Below are 20,000 nucleotides of genomic sequence, written 5' to 3'. Positions count from 1 at the left end.
GAGGAAGTAGAATAGTGTCTGTTTCGTCAGTTCCTGACCCAGAACCTGTACCCTGTATGTCCTCCGCTCCTCAACCTGCAAAGCTGGAAAACTTTCTGGCTGCCATCAAAGCGATGATGGAAATGTATGAGAAGAAGAGCGAACAAAGGGAAGCTGAATTCAGGAAGGAGATTCCCCGGATTACAGCGTCCCATGGGTCTCAATGGAGACTCAATGTTAAGGATCTTCCTACGTGTTCCGAGGTTAACCCATGGAGGCGTACCGAGTACCTGCCCATAACTAATGAAAAGATCTTCATTTCAGAGAAGCTGGGAGCTGTCCCGACTGAGTATGTCGAGTTCTAGCCCAGCTATGAGTCCTATCCAGACTGCTTCATTCGTCTTAGGATGGAACCGGTTTCCAAGGAGGAGACATCCTAAGGAGGTCATATTGCTTGACCATTCAAAGGCTCAGGCTTTTCTAGCCAGCAGCCTGAAGGACAAGGGCTTCACCAATTTCAAGGTGCCAGCTCTGAGCAAGAAGCATCGATTTTTTCTTGCTCCTACAAGTAGGATTTTCCCCTTTGTGGAAAAATCATTTAGTGCAGTGGTTAAGGCAGTAGAAGCAGGGAAACCTTGCCCTACACTAGAAGAGTGTAGGCCCCTTTCCATAGCCTTGCCCTCTGATGACCAAAACTGGAAGGATATTCAGCTTTCCTTCTCAGTCAGTAAGTTGGAGACTGATATTGCTGGACGTCAGTTCAACGAAAACCCCCCTAAGTTGTCTGAGTTTCTCTTACGCAGGGAACAAGTTACAAAGGAGAAGCTTCCTGCCTCTCTCTCCCTCCAGGTATCCATGGAGGCAATGGCCAGCGAGCAAAGAGCCCCAGACATGTTCATGATCATGGCCAAGACTCACTTAGCAACCTTATCGAAGGATTTCTACAGCTTCGTTAAGGTAAGAAGGGCTTGTAGAGAGTTTGTGTTTGCTTCGGCTGCTGTTAAACACAAACCCAGGAAGTTGATATCTTCCAATATCTGTTTCCAAACGATCTAGTCAAGGAAATAGTCGACAAGGCTGCCACAGAGAATAGAAATCGTCTCCAGAAGTGGGGCATGTCGGCTGAAAGGAAGGCTTCTCCGGAGGAGGGTCCCCAACCGAAGAGAAAGACAAAGAGGCCAAGAATGCCAACTCGCCCTGCCAGACAACAATATCTTCCTGCCACCGCAGCACCACAGATGGTGGCACAGCCCCAATCCACCTACCAGTTGGTACCCCAGCAGATGGTGACTCAGTCACCAGCCTTTACTCCAGCCAATGAGAGGCAGACCACTACCTTTCGCCCTAAAGGTAGGGGGTCCAGGAGAGATTCCACTAGACGTCCCTCGAGAGGAAGAGGGGGTAGCCGAGCACGCGGTCGAGGAGGGAAGCCCTCCAGAAACCAGTAGCTATGAGATGCTTCCGGTAGGAGGAAGACTCGGACTCTTTCAGGATCGTTGGACCTTCGATCCCTGGGCCCACAGCATAATCAAGAATGGATTAGGTTGGAGCTGGAAGACAGCTCCGCCAACGTTTCCTCAGTTCTTCCAACACTCCACCCCAGTTCTGGAAGAATATACCTAAGAGCTCTTGGGCAAACAGGTGATAAAGAGGGCAAAGTCCATCAAATTCCAAGGAAGGCTATTTTGCGTTTTCAAGAAGGACTCAGACAAACTCAGAGTCATTCTGGATTTGTCGCCGCTCAACGAGTTTATCGACAACGGCAAATTCAAGGTGTTGACCCTTCAACACATACGGGCCCTATTGCCCAAAAGGGCATACACAGTCTCCTTAGACATGGCAGATGCTTACTGGCACATTCCGATAAATCGCCAACTCTCCTCCTACCTAGGATTCAGGCTTAAAAAAAGAAAGTGCACTTTCAGAGCCATGCCCTTCTGGCTGAACATAGCCCCAAGGATCTTCATGAAGCTTGCAGAGGCAGTCGTTCATCAACTACGCCTACAAGGAGTCCAGGTGGTATAATACCTGGACGATTGGCTGGTGTGGGCAGCATCCGAACCGAAATGCTTGCAAGCATCCAAGACGGTAATCCAGTTCCTGGAACATCTAGGATTCAAGATCAACACCAAAAAGTCTTGACTATCTCCAGCTCAAACATTTCAATGGCTTGACATACATTGGGATCTACAATCTCATCGTCTCTCCATTCCACTAAAAAAGAGGAGAGAGATAGCGGGATCTGTCAAGAGACTTCTAAAATCCGACAGGATTTCAAGACGCCAACAGGAGAGAGTGCTGGGCTACCTCCAGTTTGCTTCAGTGACAGACCCAGTGCTAAGAGCACAGCTAAAAGAGGCATAAGGAGTCTGGAGAAGATACGCATCAAATGCTCGAAGAGATCTAAGGAGACCACTACTAGTTCGGCTACGATCACTTCTCAAGCCATGGTCGGAGGCCAAAAAGTTCAAGAAGTCAATACCTCTACAACCACCTCCACCCTCAGTCGTCATTCACACGGACGCACCGTTGGAAGGATGGGGGGGTCACTCCCATCAACGAAGAGCTCAAGGAACTTGGTCCCCTCTATTCAGGACCTTTCATATGAACATTTTGGAGGCCATGGCAGTTTTCCTCACATTGAGGAAATTATCCCCTCGCCCTCGCCCTCCAGTCCATATAAGACTGATTCTAGACAGCGAGGTGGTAATGAGATGTCTGAGCCGTCAAGGCTCGAAATCGCCTCAGCTCAACCAAGTGATGTTGGCCATCTTCCGGTTAGCGGAAAAGAAGAGATGGCACTTGTCGACAGTTCTCCTTCAAGGGTTCCGCAATGTGACAGCGGACGCTCTATCCAGGATAGCTCCGATAGAGTCAGAATGGTCCCTAGACACAAAATCATTCTCCTTCATCTTGCATCAAGTCCCAGAACTACAGATTGATCTCTTTGCAATGAGCGACAACAAGAAACTTTCTCAATACGTGCCACCATACGAGGACCCTCTACCGGAAGAGGTGGACACAAAGACAAGAGCTTGTGACCGGCCGGGAATCGAACCTTGGTCCAGCAACCTTGTAGAGACAGTGACTACTACTTAGCCACGAAGAAAGATAAAAGTCAATGACAATTCTGCTGTACTTATACCTGTCGAATTCAGGTGTTTTGTGCTTAGAATTGAAATTAACCCATCTTAACCATCGTAGCTAATTGGTAGTTTGTTACTTGGCATTCGATTAATGATTAATTTTTGCACATTAGACGTGTTTAATGTAGCAAAAAAATATATGGCTTATTTGAATATGAAAAACACTTCTAAATGTGCAAAAATTTATCATTAATCGAATGACTACCAATTAGCTACGATGGTGAAGATGGGTTAATTTTATAAAATCCCAAGTCAGCGGAGTCAAGGGATGCAGCTTGAGATAAAATATGCAAATGTATTTGTGGTTTTCAAAAGAACTCCACAGGGTCTTACCTCCCTAGTGAGCGTATGTGAGCCCTTCTTTTTCTCAAAGCATCAGCCTCACCCTGAGAGCCCTTGTGTCCAGATATCCATTGACACGGATGTCTCGGCTACGATGAAAGACACTCATTTAGATGATGATAGGATATCTGAGATGTCAGAGGACACCGAAAAGGACCTTCTGGCAGAAGGTCGAGAAGAGGAGCCAACGTTGGCTCCTCAGACGGAAGAGGAGGAAGTAGAATAGTCTCTGTTTCGTCAGTTCCTGACCCAGAACATGTACCCTGTATGTCCTCCGCTCCTCAACCTGCAAAGCTGGAAAACTTTCTGGCTGCCATCAAAGCGATGATGGAAATGTATGAGAAGAAGAGCGAACAAAGGGAAGCTGAATTCAGGAAGGAGATTCCCCGGATTACAGCGTCCCATGGGTCTCAATGGAGACTCAATGTTAAGGATCTTCCTACGTGTTCCGAGGTTAACCCATGGAGGCGTACCGAGTACCTGCCCATAACTAATGAAAAGATCTTCATTTCAGAGAAGCTGGGAGCTGTCCCGACTGAGTATGTCGAGTTCTAGCCCAGCTATGAGTCCTATCCAAACTGCTTCATTCGTCTTTGGATGGAACCGGTTTCCAAGGAGGAGACATCCTAAGGAGGTCATATTGCTTGACCATTCAAAGGCTCAGGCTTTTCTAGCCAGCAGCCTGAAGGACAAGGGCTTCACCAATTTCAAGGTGCCAGCTCTGAGCAAGAAGCATCGATCTTTTCTTGCTCCTACAAGTAGGATTTTCCCCTTTGTGGAAAAATCATTTAGTGCAGTGGTTAAGGCAGTAGAAGCAGGGAAACCTTGCCCTACACTAGAAGAGTGTAGGCCCCTTTCCATAGCCTTGCCCTCTGATGACCAAAACTGGAAGGATATTCAGCTTTCCTTCTCAGTCGGTAAGTTGGAGACTGATATTGCTGGACGTCAGTTCAACGAAAACCCCCCTAAGTTGTCTGAGTTTCTCTTACGCAGGGAACAAGTTACAAAGGAGAGGCTTCCTGCCTCTCTCTCCCTCCAGGTATCCATGGAGGCAATGGCCAGCGAGCAAAGAGCCCCAGACATGTTCATGATCATGGCCAAGACTCACTTGGCAACCTTATCGAAGGATTTCTACAGCTTCGTTAAGGTAAGAAGGGCTTGTAGAGAGTTTGTGTTTGCTTCAGCTGCTGTTAAACACAAACCCAGGAAGTTGATATCTTCCAATATCTGTTTCCAAACGATCTAGTCAAGGAAATAGTCGACAAGGCTGCCACAGAGAATAGAAATCGTCTCCAGAAGTGGGGCATGTCGGCTAAAAGGAAGGCTTCTCCGGAGGAGGGTCCCCAACCGAAGAGAAAGACAAAGAGGCCAAGAATGCCAACTCGCCCTGCCAGACAACAATATCTTCCTGCCACCGCAGCACCACAGATGGTGGCACAGCCCCAATCCACCTACCAGTTGGTACCCCAGCAGATGGTGACTCAGTCACCAGCCTTTACTCCAGCCAATGAGAGGCAGACCACTACCTTTCGCCCTAAAGGTAGGGGGTCCAGGAGAGATTCCACTAGACGTCCCTCGAGAGGAAGAGGGGGTAGCCGAGCACGCGGTCGAGGAGGGAAGCCCTCCGGAAACCAGTAGCTATGAGATGCTTCCGGTAGAAGGAAGAATCGGACTCTTTCGGGATCGTTGGACCTTCAATCCCTGGGCCCACAGCATAATCAAGAATGGATTAGGTTGGAGCTGGAAGACAGCTCCGCCAATGTTTCCTCAGTTCTTCCAACACTCCACCCCAGTTCTGGAAGAATATACCTAAGAGCTCTTGGGCAAACAGGTGATAAAGAGGGCAAAGTCCATCAAATTCCAAGGAAGGCTATTTTGCGTTCTCAAAAAGGACTCAGACAAACTCAGAGTCATTCTGGATTTGTCGCCGCTCAACGAGTTTATCGACAACAGAAAATTCAAGGTGTTGACCCTTCAACACATACGGGCCCTATTGCCCAAAAGGGCATACACAGTCTCCTTAGACATGGCAGATGCTTACTGGCACATTCCGATAAATCGCCAACTCTCCTCCTACCTAGGATTCAGGCTTAAAAAAAGAAAGTGCACTTTCAGAGCCATGCCCTTCTGGCTGAACATAGCCCCAAGGATCTTCATGAAGCTTGCAGAGGCAGTCGTTCATCAACTACGCCTACAAGGAGTCCAGGTGGTATAATACCTGGACGATTGGCTGGTGTGGGCAGCATCCGAACCGAAATGCTTGCAAGCATCCAAGACGGTAATCCAGTTCCTGGAAAATCTAGGATTCAAGATCAACACCAAAAAGTCTTGACTATCTCCAGCTCAAACATTTCAATGGCTTGACATACATTGGGATCTACAATCTCATCGTCTCTCCATTCCACTAAAGAAGAGGAAAGAGATAGCGGGATCTGTCAAGAGACTTCTAAAATCCGACAGGATTTCAAGACGCCAACAGGAGAGAGTGCTGGGCTACCTCCAGTTTGCTTCAGTGACATACCCAGTGCTAAGAGCACAGCTAAAAGATGCATAAGGAGTCTGGAGAAGATACGCATCAAATGCTCGAAGAGATCTAAGAAGACCACTACTAGTTCGGCTACGATCACTTTTCAAGCCATGGTCGGAGGCCAAAAAGTTCAAGAAGTCAATACCTCTACAACCACCTCCACCCTCAGTCGTCATTCACACGGACGCTCTTCAACGAAGAGCTCAAGGAACTTGGTCCCCTCTATTCAGGACCTTTCATATGAAAATTTTGGAGGCCTTGGCAGTTTTCCTCACATTGAGGAAATTATCCCCTCGCCCTCGCCCTTCAGTCCATATAAGACTGATTCTAGATAGCGAGGTGGTAATGAGATATCTGAGCCGTCAAGGCTCATAATCGCCTCAGTTCAACCAAGTGATGTTGGCCATCTTCCTGTTAGCGGAAAAGAAGAGATGGCACTTGTCGACAGTTCTCCTTCAAGGGTTCCGCAATGTGACAGCGGACGCTCTATCCAGGATAGCTCCGATAGAGTCAGAATGGTCCCTAGACACAAAATCATTCTCCTTCATCTTGCATCAAGTCCCAGAACTACAGATTGATCTCATTGCAATGAGCGACAACAAGAAACTTTCTCGATACGTGTCCCCATACGAGGACCCTCTAGCGGAAGCGGTGGACGCCATGTTCCTGGACTGGAACAAATAGACCAGGATTTACCTGTTTCCTCCAACCAGCCTGCTGATGAAGGTCCTTGACAAGTTGAGATCTTTTCAGAGAACAGCAGCCCTGGTGGCTCCCAAGTGTCCCCGGAGCAACTGGTTCCCCTTAATTCTGGAATTACAGCCGAGGATGATCCCTCTGCCGAACCCAGTTCTGTCACAACAAGTTCAGAAGTCGACTGTCTTCGCTTCATTACAGAAAACCCGAGACCTTCATCTCATGATTTTCTCTCTCTAGCAGTAAAGAAAAGGTTCAAGTTCTCAAAAAAAAAGTATAGACTTCTTAAAGGAATATATGTCAAAATGTATCAAAAAGCAATACGAGTCATCTTGGAAGAAATAGGTGGCCTTTGTCAAGGCAAGGAATCCAAAGGAAATCTCGATGGATTTTTGTTTATCTTTCTTTATTTACCTTCATGACCAAGGTTTAGAAGCCAACACGATAACTACATGTAAATCTGTCTTGACGAGACCTTTGCTCTATGCTTTCCAGGTGGACTTGTCTAATGAAATTTTCAACAAAATTGCTAAGGCCTGTGCTAGACTCAGGCCTGCAGCACCTCCAAGGCCAATCTCATGGACTCTGGAGAAGGTACTACATTTTGCTTTTCAAGTTTGGACACTGAGACTTGTTCTTTGAAAGATTTGACTCAGAAAGTTATATTCTTGTTTGCTCTTGCTTCAGGAGCTAGAGTCAGTGAGATAGTGGACTTGTCTAGGGACGAAGGCCATGTCCAGTGTACTGAAACCGGAGAGTTAAATCTCTTTCCGGACCCAACGTTTCTCGCCTAAAATGAGCTACCCACTAAGAGGTGGGGTCCGTGGAGAATCTGCCCTCTGAAGGAAGATATCTCGCTGTGTCCTGTGGAGAGTCTAAAGGTCTATCTTCGCAGAACTTCTGACTTTAGGGGAGGACAGCTTTTTAGAGGAGAAACATCGGGTTCAAATTTATCCCTGAAACAACTAAGGGCGAAGATGACCTACTTTATTCGCAGAGCAGATCCTGAGAAGATTGCTTTTTCGCTAAATTTCTTCCAGCTCATGGACTTTGAGAGCCTTCGCCTCGTTTACTGGATGGAAGTCATCCAGAGTGTTTTTCAAACACTATGCGAAGCAAGTGCAAGAACTGAAACATTTTGCAGCAGGTAGTGTGCTAAAACCTGTTGCTTAGTGCTGCGAGGAACAGTGAATTATGTGGGACTGTAATTCTAATGGGTGTGCATGTTGGCAACTTATAGTGCAATATGTTAGGTGAAATGTCATTACGGTGACCTTATAGACTGTTCTTGTACAAAAAGGTGATGAAACATACCCGGAACACTAAGTGCCATGTGTTTTACACAAATGTAAATAGACAGATTTCTTAGAAAGACATTAAAATTTACAAAATTTTCATGTAAATGTGGCCAAGTTTCTGTTTTCAGGTAAAACAAACATTTCTGATTTAAATTGTCTTGTCTATGTTATGAAATTTAATTTCACTTGCATTTTTATGTTATTATAAATGTATGCTGGACTCTCTTTATTGCTTGTCAATAAATAATTAATTGTTTTGTGCGTCTTATTTCGCCCTGAAACGTTTTAATAAAGTTTGTGAGAGCATTCATTTAACCCTTTTATTCTACATAAATTTATCAAGCAAACGTAGTAGTTTTGTTCCTACGAGTATACAAACATTCTAGCTAGAAGGATCTTGTTCCAATACCAGATACAAACTTTAGCTAATGACCTACAATGAGACCTGCATGTCTCTTCTGAATGCTAGTTGGTTATAGGAAATAAGCAACTTCGAGACTTCTCCCGAGTCTTGTTCAACTCTTCCCTGTAGGGAGCAGGAAGCACTAACATAGTATATGATTGGATGAAATGACATATAACGGTGTTGTCATAGGTCTCTTCGGTCTAAAAGACCAGAGAAATATTATCTTGAGGTCCAAGGCACAACTGGGAAATCCAAGGATACATTAATGCTCTGGTAAACTTCCATCAGGACGACATGGCCTGAGCCCAAAAAACGGATTTTGAGCGAAGTGAAAAATCTATTTTTTGGTGACATAGCCATGTCGTCCTGATGGACCAGCCCTCCTTTCTATGAAAGGCCTTGGCAAGATCTCTCCCAATGATAATGTATCCATGGTACCGACCTTAACGCTATAAGGAATAAAGATGGCCGACGATTATGGCGCCATCTGGGCCCTCAAACAGTAAGGAGGAGGGAGAGTTTTAGAATGGCTCCTCTTTTATTTTGCCACTTTTCCCCCTCGAAGCGTAAACACTAAGATGTGCACCAATAATGAACTTAGAAGTTGAATGTCTCAAAGGGATATTTTAGGCCCATAATAATTATGCAGATAATAGTGAACAATTAAGTACATATGGTGAATTATAATCATTAAACCTTTCATTTTGAAGTTAAAAAGAGTGAGTGTGAAAAACAAACAGATTGATTTTTGTGCCTGTGTAGTAGATGAATCCTTGGAAGAAAAGATAAATAAGGTGTTTTAATTGAGACAGTCTGCAATTGATTCTTTAAAGAAAAGTTTTAACATTGAAATGTAAGTTCCTGTCACATGAATTTTATGAATATCTTTCTGAATGCAATTTATTTGAGAATTGAAGTTATTGAGATAAAAATGATATGCAGACAAGGTGCAAATAAGATTCAAATTTATAAACATGATTTTGTTATGCATTGAATATGTTTCTTTATTATGAAATGATTATGATGTTTGATGATTTAAGACATTGATATATTTGAGTTTTGGTTTTACTCATTATTTTATGACAAGAGTTTGAATACTTTTTGATGCATTTTTATGAAAAAGGTGAGAAATATTTCTTTTGATGCCATTAAATAACAATGATTTATCATGATAACATTGATGAGTAAATAAGGTACCATAATGATGTTTTACAAATGTTTATTGATACTGATTACAAATGAGTAATACTCTTGATGAGTTATGATGTGCATTTTCTTTTTCTTTCATTAAGCACCATTTTAATATTATTTTAATTAAATAAATGTATCTCTTCAATCCTTTCAGTGCAATAAAATTATTTATATCTAGACCCTAAGGAAAGTGGGTGATGGTAAAATGCCGTATAGTTCCTTAACTTTACTTCTTGAACTGGATGTACATTAGCTTTACAGTATTCTTCTACGTGGAAGAATTGGGTTTAAATACAGACTGGAACAATATAAATTCTTGAAGATTGGAGGCTGCAACCGTAGACTTCTGCTACCACTTCAGCTTTCTGGATGCGAAATCCTTGAATTCTTTTTGGGGGATTTAGGGATCGCTTATTCGTAGCTGTGTCCTCTCATTGACACGCTTCTTGGTAATTTCTCCTTCATCGAAGATAATCTTCTACCTCCCGGTTGAAAGGTAATTTGTTGGCAGTTAGGGAACTCAGTCCCTTCGTTGTCTGTCTTTGTAAATATCTTGTTGTTAACTTGACGTTTAGTTAGTGCAGGCCAACTGTGCACCAGAGTTAAGACCTCCCCCATGACGGGGGGAGAGGGAGAAGGGTCAACCGATTATCGCGGTTACTTGTAGGAAAGAGCCGCCTCCTCTATGCCATCAACTGTTTAAGTAGCTTAGAATAAGGGCGTTGTAATTGCGTCACGTCATGTGACTATTCTTGTGTTCTATTGGTCCCTTCTTCTGACGTAACGTCATACATACGTCACTTCCGGTTTCTCGGCAAGCTAACCGGCGCGCATTCCATTTGCGTTATTTTGGCCAATTTATCGCTTATGTCAGCACTTTTCACAAACAGTGCCTCTCAAGTACCACCTCACACTGATTTTATTCTTCTCGTCTCTCTCTCTCTCTCTCTCTCTCTCTCTCTCTCTCTCTCTCTCTCTCTATTTCAATGTCTCTCTATCGTTTAACTAACGAATAAAACTCATAAAATACTTGATCAAATACACATATCACCTTATTCAGTATGAAAATTTTTCCTTTACATGACACCACTCGGTCACGTACCTGAATTCCTGTGGAATTCACATCTTATTAACTCATTTCATGGTTTACCCAAAAATAATTCATCAATAATTCATCATCACCAAAAGAAATACATTTCAACACAATAAATCAAATCATCATCATCAAATAATATGCATTTCAAGACAATAAATCAAAAACATCATCATCAAAATAATATGCATTTCAACACAATAAATCAAAATCATCATCATCAAAAGAAAATTATCATCAAACATTTTTAAAATAATGCAATTGCTTACGTTTATCATCAATATATGTTTAGGAAAAACTTCCTATTCCCTTCAAATAATACAACACAATATTGAAACATATTATTTTTCTTAATTCTTGATAATGGAATATTTAACCCTTAATTCCCTGGGTACGTAAGGCAAAATTAATAATGTCTTCTGTGTTCAACTGTGCAATCAACGGGGAAATGCCTTTACATTTAACTTCTATTCAATTCATATTTTCCATTACCTATGACCTCAAAATCTCGTTCTTATTGATGTAAACACAAAAATCATTTCTTCAATGCAATGCAATAAATGTCAGAAAATAGATGTTCAAACATACATAACATCAATTCAAATTAATCAAAACATTTCTGCAATAAAAATATAATTCTGTCATGCACATCATAACTCATCAAGAGTATTATTCAATTGTAATCAGTATCAATAAACATTTGTAAAACATCATTATGGTACCTTATTTACTCATCAATGTTATCATGATAAATCATTGTTATTTAATGGCATCAAAAGAAATATTTCTCACCTTTTTCATAAAAATGCATCAAAAAGTATTCAAACTCTTGTCATAAAATAATGAGTAAAACCAAAACTCAAATATATCAATGTCTTAAATCATCAAACATCATAATCATTTCATAATAAAGAAACATATTCAATACATAACAAAATCATGTTTATAAATTTGAATCTTATTTGCACCTTGTCTGCATATCATTTCTATCTCAATAACTTCAATTCTCAAATAAATTGCATTCAGAAAGATATTCATAAAATTCATGTGACAGGAACTTACATTTCAATGTTAAAACTTTTCTTTAAAGAATCAATTGCAGACTGTCTCAATTAAAACACCTTATTTATCTTTTCTTCCAAGGATTCATCTACTACACAGGCACAAAAATCAATCTGTTTGTTTTTCACACTCACTCTTTTTAACTTCAAAATGAAAGGTTTAATGATTATAATTCACCATATGTACTTAATTGTTCACTATTATCTGCATAATTATCATGGGCCTAAAATATCCCTTTGAGACATTCAACTTCTAAGTTCATTATTGGTGCACATCTTATCTTTTAATTACTTAAATCTTTTCTTTCTTCATAATTATTTAAGTTAACTTAATCATCATCAAAACATAATAAAATTCATTGTATATATGCATGTTTACCATTGTTACACGAGTTACACAAAAACATATCAATCAATGCATCGCCTATAAAATGCAGAAATAATTCTTTTGCTCTAATGGCATCATTATTTAATCAAACTTGCAAACATAATCAATACATTTGTAAACCTTGAATTACCTATGGGTTCATATATCACCTGTCTTCATTACCCATAACTTTATCAAAAACTTTTTATGTCTGTGGTCCCTTAATTAATTGTTTGGAGACATTTATGATTTGGACCTTTTTTGTTGATTACGGAATACATATTCAAATTCTAGGATAACACACTTTACATAATTAAAAGATTTCACTCATTTGTTACCCTCAATATTTGTATGAGTGCCCAGATATTTTTATTTCATTTCCCAAGGAGTTTAGTAGTCTTTCTTAAATCTACCTAACAAAAAAAATCAGTTTCCCATATACCGAGTTAATTCAAAGTAAATTTGTTCTCTTCAAGTAATTGTTATTAGTCTTCTATGTTGGTCTATATATAGTTCGCAGGACATCCTCAACCCCTTGCTATTATTTTATTTGCCCCCTTTTCTCTATTGGAACTTGAGTTATCATGGCTTATTTCACCCTTCTTACTACAAGAAAGATATTGCACAGTTTTAGTAATAACTAGTAAATTCGGATGCATTGCCTAAGAGAATATCTCGAAACATGAATGTCCTGGTCTCAAATTATTCTGTTACAGACTCATCAACCCTTTCTTTGTTAAATCAAATTCTATGTAGACCAGTATTTTTTTATCATTTGTCAAGTTCTGGGAACAGAGTCCCTGGTAATCCATTGGTACCACCACTATGGGATTGAGAAAATGCAATCGTAATTTCTAAAGGATTCTTACCCTTATATGACCTTTATACTTCTTATATGTAGGCTTTAATTTTACAATCTCAAACATCTATCTTAGGTCAAAAATTAATTCCTCATTAAATGCAGTCTTTGATTACTGGATGTCCTACTAACTTGAGCATGAGTTTTTGTTAGTATTTTGTTAGTATGTCAGGAATTTCTATTCATGAACAAGTATTTCTCCCTATTCTTTGTATGTATTCCTTTAAGCATTATGCAATCCTGTTATATGATTCCTATTTTGAGAGTAATTCACCTACAACATTTCTATTAACCTATGGTTTCTCTTGTTCTATTTTAATTATTCCTATTTCTAGGTCTCCTGCCTGACAACTGAAACAAAATATTTGTAGTTATATTTCTTTTAACATCTTCCTGTCTTTTTAAATAATCATTCTTTTATCATCATAAACCTACCAATAAAGGGATTTATCCTGGACAAACATCAAGTACTTTAAGGCTCCTAAGATTCCTTTTATTCTTTCATCAACAATAGTTCATCTTGGAAAGTAAAATCACAATCATTCTTATTATTAATAAGTACATATACTCTATGCCCTACACAAATTTTTAAACTTCTCTAGACCATTATGTGGATAATCTATCCTACTCGGTTATTTTCATTTAATTTAAGACTACTCTCATGATTCATTACACTTCTTCGGGTTTTACCTTTTTAATGAGACATTTCTTTTTATATTTATGAGGCTTCACACATTATTTTTATAACTCCTGGTTAAGAGATCGGGTTAAGGTAATGTAGGATCAAAATTCATTTCTCTGCATTATTTATAGCCTTCTATTTCATTTGCACACTACATATTTTTAGGTTAACTTTATTTTAAGGCTTGGGTAATTTAGCCAATACTGCTTATTATCCCTAAGATCCTATCATTCCCCAAAAAACTTCTACATCTGTCAAATCTTAGTGGAGCGGGATTTCCACTTTAACCCTTATTCCTCTACATATCTTAAACCTATCTACTCTTTTTACTTACCCTATTCAAATCTAGGGATGGGTCACTCTTTAATCTGGCTCTTTATCCTGCTATTCTCCCTATTCTAGACTAGTTCTATTATTCTTATGGCTCTATATTCTTACTAAACTTAGTAACATCCTTCTATAGGCTTGTTCATTGTCTCCAAATTTAGATCATCATCCTGTCAATAGTTAGAGGAGCTGAGTGAGCCCGTCGACTTCACTGTAATTTCTAACATTCTTCGAAATGCTAATAGCCGTGAATGGCTTGTATTCTTTGACCATGGTACTTACAATATTCTCTATGTATTTTACTCCTCAATAATCGAGCCAAACATTATTTATTTATAGGGATAGACATGTCAGTTATATTCTACTTATGATGATCTAACTAGTCTAATACTTCTATCCTCACTGTGTAATATATCTCGGGAGATTTATAAGGAGACTTATGGATTCATTCTAACACTCACCGTGTTCCTTATGGGGCGTTGGCTGATAGGTAATATTTCATGATTCATACCGGTATTTAGAAAGTTTTAATAAGTTTTTGACAGTTTCTCTGGGCAGGTTCTGGCGCCGATGCTTCTATTTTTTTCTGCCTAACCTATCGCCTGCAATGGGTAATCTCTGCCTATTTCTCATCTATCCCTACTTCTATGCTCCTTATGGTAAATTTTGCCCCTTTCTGATTACTTAACTGTAATCTCTACTCCTTTATTTCAGAAGTCATTACCCGCCATTCAGATGAGTTATTTTATCCGGAGTAGTGTTAATTAATTAGTGTGCTTGTATTTTCCTTCATCTGAACTGCATTATTGTCTCTTTTGACAGACTCTGGCATCCTATTTTTAGCTAACCTATCTTCTTTATCTCTGCGGGGTTATTTTTATTTAGGCATCATTATGACTTCTCTAGCTAAATTCTAGCTTTTTATATTTTCAGTACTGATCAGACTTTTTTTTTTTTACTTAATATCATAGCTCATTTATTATTCATATGCCTATATCTTCAACTTAAATCTTTGTGCCTAACAACAACATATTTCTTTTAATTCTATAAGCCTATAGCTTCAATTGCCTATGCCATTTATTTCTTGGAATTCCCTCTTTATTTAGGCTATTCTCTTTTATTCACTGTATTTCTGTCGACATTCTATTTTATTTATATGGCGCCTTTCATATATTGACAAGGAGTATATCTATTCTTGGCTACTCTTCCTATTTCTCAACTTTGTTTCTCCTTGTCTTTTTAATCAATTTCCATTTCCCTTTCTTAGTCTGGAGTCTGTTTCTCCTGTCAAATTCGTCTCATACAAAGTGGCCAGTTTTGTAAAAGACTTGTCTTTGACAAGTAGAATCATACCATGACTATCTTATTTTTTTTTTCTTTATTTTAAGCCTGCACTTCTCACAAATAAAATTCATACTTCATCATTGTATCGTTTTTTAATGATATCTTAAGGCTCTATTGGGAAATGTTACAAAAAAAAATGACATCTCTATTCATCATTTGGCACATTTTGGCATTTAATTCTCTACCTAACCTAACAGTTCATACCCTTTGATTTTCACTTGTTGGTATTTCATTTCTGCAAATCATTTATTTTCACCCTTAAAATTTGGAAGCTGGTATTTCACAATATTCTATCACTGTATTGCATCCTAGTATATCAACTATATTTGCCAGAGTCTCTATAAGATAAAATAGTCACTTGTAACGTGGATGTACTTCCGCTAAATATGCCTATCTTTCCTATACAATATTTTTCGTCTTCCTGACTTCCTTTCTATCCAGCTAACTATTTCTAATTCTTTTCTTTTCACTATTTGGAGGATTTGTATTTCACTTTTTTTGTGCCGGAGGGCTTTCTGAGAATTGTCTTTATTTAATTTCATGATGGGGTTCTTTATATCTGTGCCTGCCTTTCTCCCTGTATGTTTTCCCTTTTTCATTATTTTACCTGATTTCTATCCCCTTTTATGCAATCTATCCCTAGACTTAAATGTTTCATCTTTATTTCTTTTAACTGTCTTTGACCTAAATTTCTGCCCATTATTCTGTTTAACTCTTGGGGATTTTTTTTTTTTTTTTTTGCGCCTCGTTCCAGTCTACTGCTCTAATTCCCTGCATCTATTTAAATTACTCAAAATTTCTCTGGTAGGATTTTGTGGCTATTAGTCCCTTAGGATTTTTCTTCCTGATTTCCTATCATTTTGCTATTTTCCCTTTTCTTTTGTAAAACTCATATCTAGGATGCTATTTGTCACATATTTTAATGCCTCGTTTATTTTTACATATAGGGAATTATCATTAGCAATAAACTTACCTTTAGCAAAGGAATCGTGTTCTTTTTACTGTTGCTGATTGATCCTCCATTTGTGTGGCAAATTCCTTTACCGAGCCACCCTCATATTTTACCTATAGGAACTTTCGTATATTTGTTAAACTGTCTGTCTCTTTGAATGATCGCCATAATTCCCTACATTATTTTTGAAACTCACTCAAATTTGCTACATTTTTAAATTACTTACCATTCAAGGTTATGTGAGCATCACTTATATTTGTATTCACGGTTAACATAGCCTGTTCAATTCTGCTGTCTCATTGTTTATTCTCAGACTAACTATTCTACTTTCAATATCAGCAAACCACTTATACAAAGTATATTTCACTAACCTTCCTTTATCTTGGTTATTCCTACCTATATTTCCACAAAAATTGTATTAATTTCCCTACTGAATTTATGTTAGCGAGGTTAGTAATTTTTGTTGATTCTTCAAACTCACTTTTTTTTCTATGGGACGTTGCTCGTTTGTATTTTTCACCTACTTGTGTAATTCTAAATCATATTTCACTTTTATATTCTTTGGGCTAACATCATTACCATCACTTTAAAAAAAAATCATAATACATCTTATTTACACAAGAAAAAATACAAAGTAATTCATGCATCATTCAAGAAACCCTAGCGAAATAAAAAAAATTCCTATTCTTAAACGAGAGACAAGTTTTTCACTTTTAAACTGAGAGACGTGTTTGAGAGAGATTCTTTTACTCACATTTCTTCTTTCTTGTCCTTTTGTTTTCATCTTCTTCGCTTCGGTAATGGTTTCTTGTGTTTAGACTCTTGCTTCGTCTCACGTCCTCACTATGTATCTTGGCTTCTTGATGTTTATTCTGCAAAGGTGTACAACTGGTATCTGGAAGAATTTAGTCATTAATATATGCACTGAAAAATATCACACAGCATTTTATCCATTTAAGCTGCCACCATTTGTGATGCGTGGTTAGGCATTTTCTTTTTCTTTCATTAAGCACCACTTTAATATTATTTTAATTAAATAAATGTATCTCTTCAATCCTTTCAGTGCAATAAAATTATTTATACCTAGACCCTCAGGAAAGTGGGTGATGGTAAAATGCCGTATAGTTCCTTAACTTTACTTCTTGAACTGGATGTACATTAGGTTTACAGCATTCTTCTACGTGGAAGAATTGGGTTTAAATACAGACTGGAACAATATAAATTCTTGAAGATTGGAGGCTGCAACCGTAGACTTCTGCTACCACTTCAGCTTTCTGGATGCGAAATCCTTGAATTCTATTTGGGGGATTTAGGGACTCGCTTCTTCGTAGCTGTGTCCTCTCATTGACACACTTCTTGGTAATTTCTCCTTCATCGAGATAATCTTCTACCTCCCGGTTGAAAGGTAATTTGTTGGCAGTTAGGGAACTCGGTCCCTTCGTTGTCCGTCTTTGTAAATATCTTGTTGTTAACTTGACGTTTAGTTAGTGCAGGCCAACTGTGCACCCAGAGGTAAGGCCTCCCCCATGACGGGGGGGAGAGGGAGAAGGGACAACCGATTATCGCGGTTACTTGTAGGAAAGAGCCGCCTCCTCTATGACATCAACTGTTTAAGTAGCTTAGAATAAGGGCATTGTAATTGCGTCACGTCATGTGACTATTCTTGTGTTCTATTGGTCCCTTCTTCTGACGTAATGGTAACGTCATGCATACGTCACTTCCGGTTTCTCGGCAAGCTAACCGGCGCGCATTCCATTTGCGTTGTTTTGGCCAATTTATCGCTTATGTCAGCACTTTTCACAAACAGTGCCTCTCAAGTACCACCTCACACTGATTTATTTTTCTCCTCTCTCTCTCTCTCTCTCTCTCTCTCTCTCTCTCTCTCTCTCCTCTCTCTCTCTCTCTCTCTCTATTTCAATGTCTCTCTATCGTTTAACTAACGAATAAAACTCATAAAATACTTGATCAAATACACATATCACCTTATTCAGTATGAATTTTTTTCCTTTACATGACATATATATATATATATATATATATATATATATATATATATATACATATATATATATATATATGTATCTACTATATATATATACTATATATATATTATATATATATATATATATATATATAATATATATATATATGTATGTATATTTATTTATATGTATATATATACAATATATATATATATATATATATATATATATATTATATATATATATATATATATATATATATATCTATATATAAACATATATATATATATATATATAGTATATATATATAAATATATATATATATATATAATATATATATATATATATATATATATATTATATATATATATATATATATATATATGTGTGTGTGTATGTGTAAATAAATATATATATTTATCTAATTTAGGTTTATATCGCTATAAGCTAATAACGGACAAAGGATATCTACTGTATAGTAAGCATTAATAGTCATAAAGAGTATATTTTATATTAAAATAATCCGTCAGATATAGTGAGATAATCAATTTATCTCATTTGTGATTTACTCCAAGAAATATTTCCATAATATCGTTATCTATTTTTTAGTTGGAGAGATAAAATGATCTTCCTTGGAGCAAAGGAAACTGTCAATCAAAAATTAGAGTAAAATATTCACTTCCCCCGAGGGCAAGCTATTTTTAGTCCTCCCCTTTGATCTCGCTTCTTTACCAGTTTCATTGCTTGATCGTTTGAGGAACCACTTTCCATCCTGCTGCTTTTCTTTCGGGGAGAGAAATTTGGCTGGTAATTCTGGATTGGTGGGTCACGGTTCCTTCATACCTCCGGTTATTTGTTTCAGTGTTCATGTCGTTTTTATTTTCAGCAGAAGTCAGTATTTTTATAATTTCTTCTTCTTCTTCTTCTTCTTCTTCTTCTTCTTCTTCTTTTAATGAAGGAAGTAGGTTGGCCAAGGCACCAGTTACACGTTGAGATACTACCGCTAAATAGTTATGGCGTCCTTGTACGGGTCAGACAGTGCTACATTTGATCCTTCTCTCTAGATACGGTTCATCTTCCCTTTGCCGACACATGCACCGAATAGTCTGGCCTATTCTTTACATATTTTCCTTTCTTCATACACTGGGCAACACCGAGATTACCAAACAATTCTTCTTCTCTCAAGGGGTTAACTACAGCACTGTACAGTAATTGTTCAGTGGCCCCTCTCCTCTTGTTAAGGGTTGATCAGACTCTTTAGCTAGGATAAGCAGCTCTTCCAAGAGAAGGACACTCCAAAATCAAACCATTTTTCTCTAGTTTTAGGTAGTGCCATAGCTTCTGTACTTAGGTCTTCCACCCTCTTGGGTTAGAGGTTTCTTGCTTGAGGGTACACTCGGGCACATTATTCTATCTTAATTTTCTTCCACTTGTTTTTTTAACGTTTATAGTTTATATGGGAAATATTTATTTCAATGTTATTACTCTCCTTAAAATATTTAAGTTTTCCTGTTTCCTTTCCTTACTGGTCTATTTTCCCTGTTGGGGCCCCTGGGCTTATAGCATCCTGCTTTCCCAACTAGGGTTGTAGTTTGGCAAGTAATAGTAATAATAATAATAATAATAATAATAATAATATTATTATTATTACTATTTTTATTATTATTATTATTATTATTATTATTATTATTATTATTATTATTATTATTATTATTATTATTATTATTATTATTATTACAAAGCAATGT

This window comes from Palaemon carinicauda, chromosome 10 (genome assembly GCF_036898095.1).
Source record: "Palaemon carinicauda isolate YSFRI2023 chromosome 10, ASM3689809v2, whole genome shotgun sequence".
In the NCBI taxonomy this organism is placed as follows: domain Eukaryota; kingdom Metazoa; phylum Arthropoda; class Malacostraca; order Decapoda; family Palaemonidae; genus Palaemon; species Palaemon carinicauda.
The sequence above is the reverse complement of the archived record's forward strand: the minus strand, read 5'-3'. Positions refer to the sequence as shown.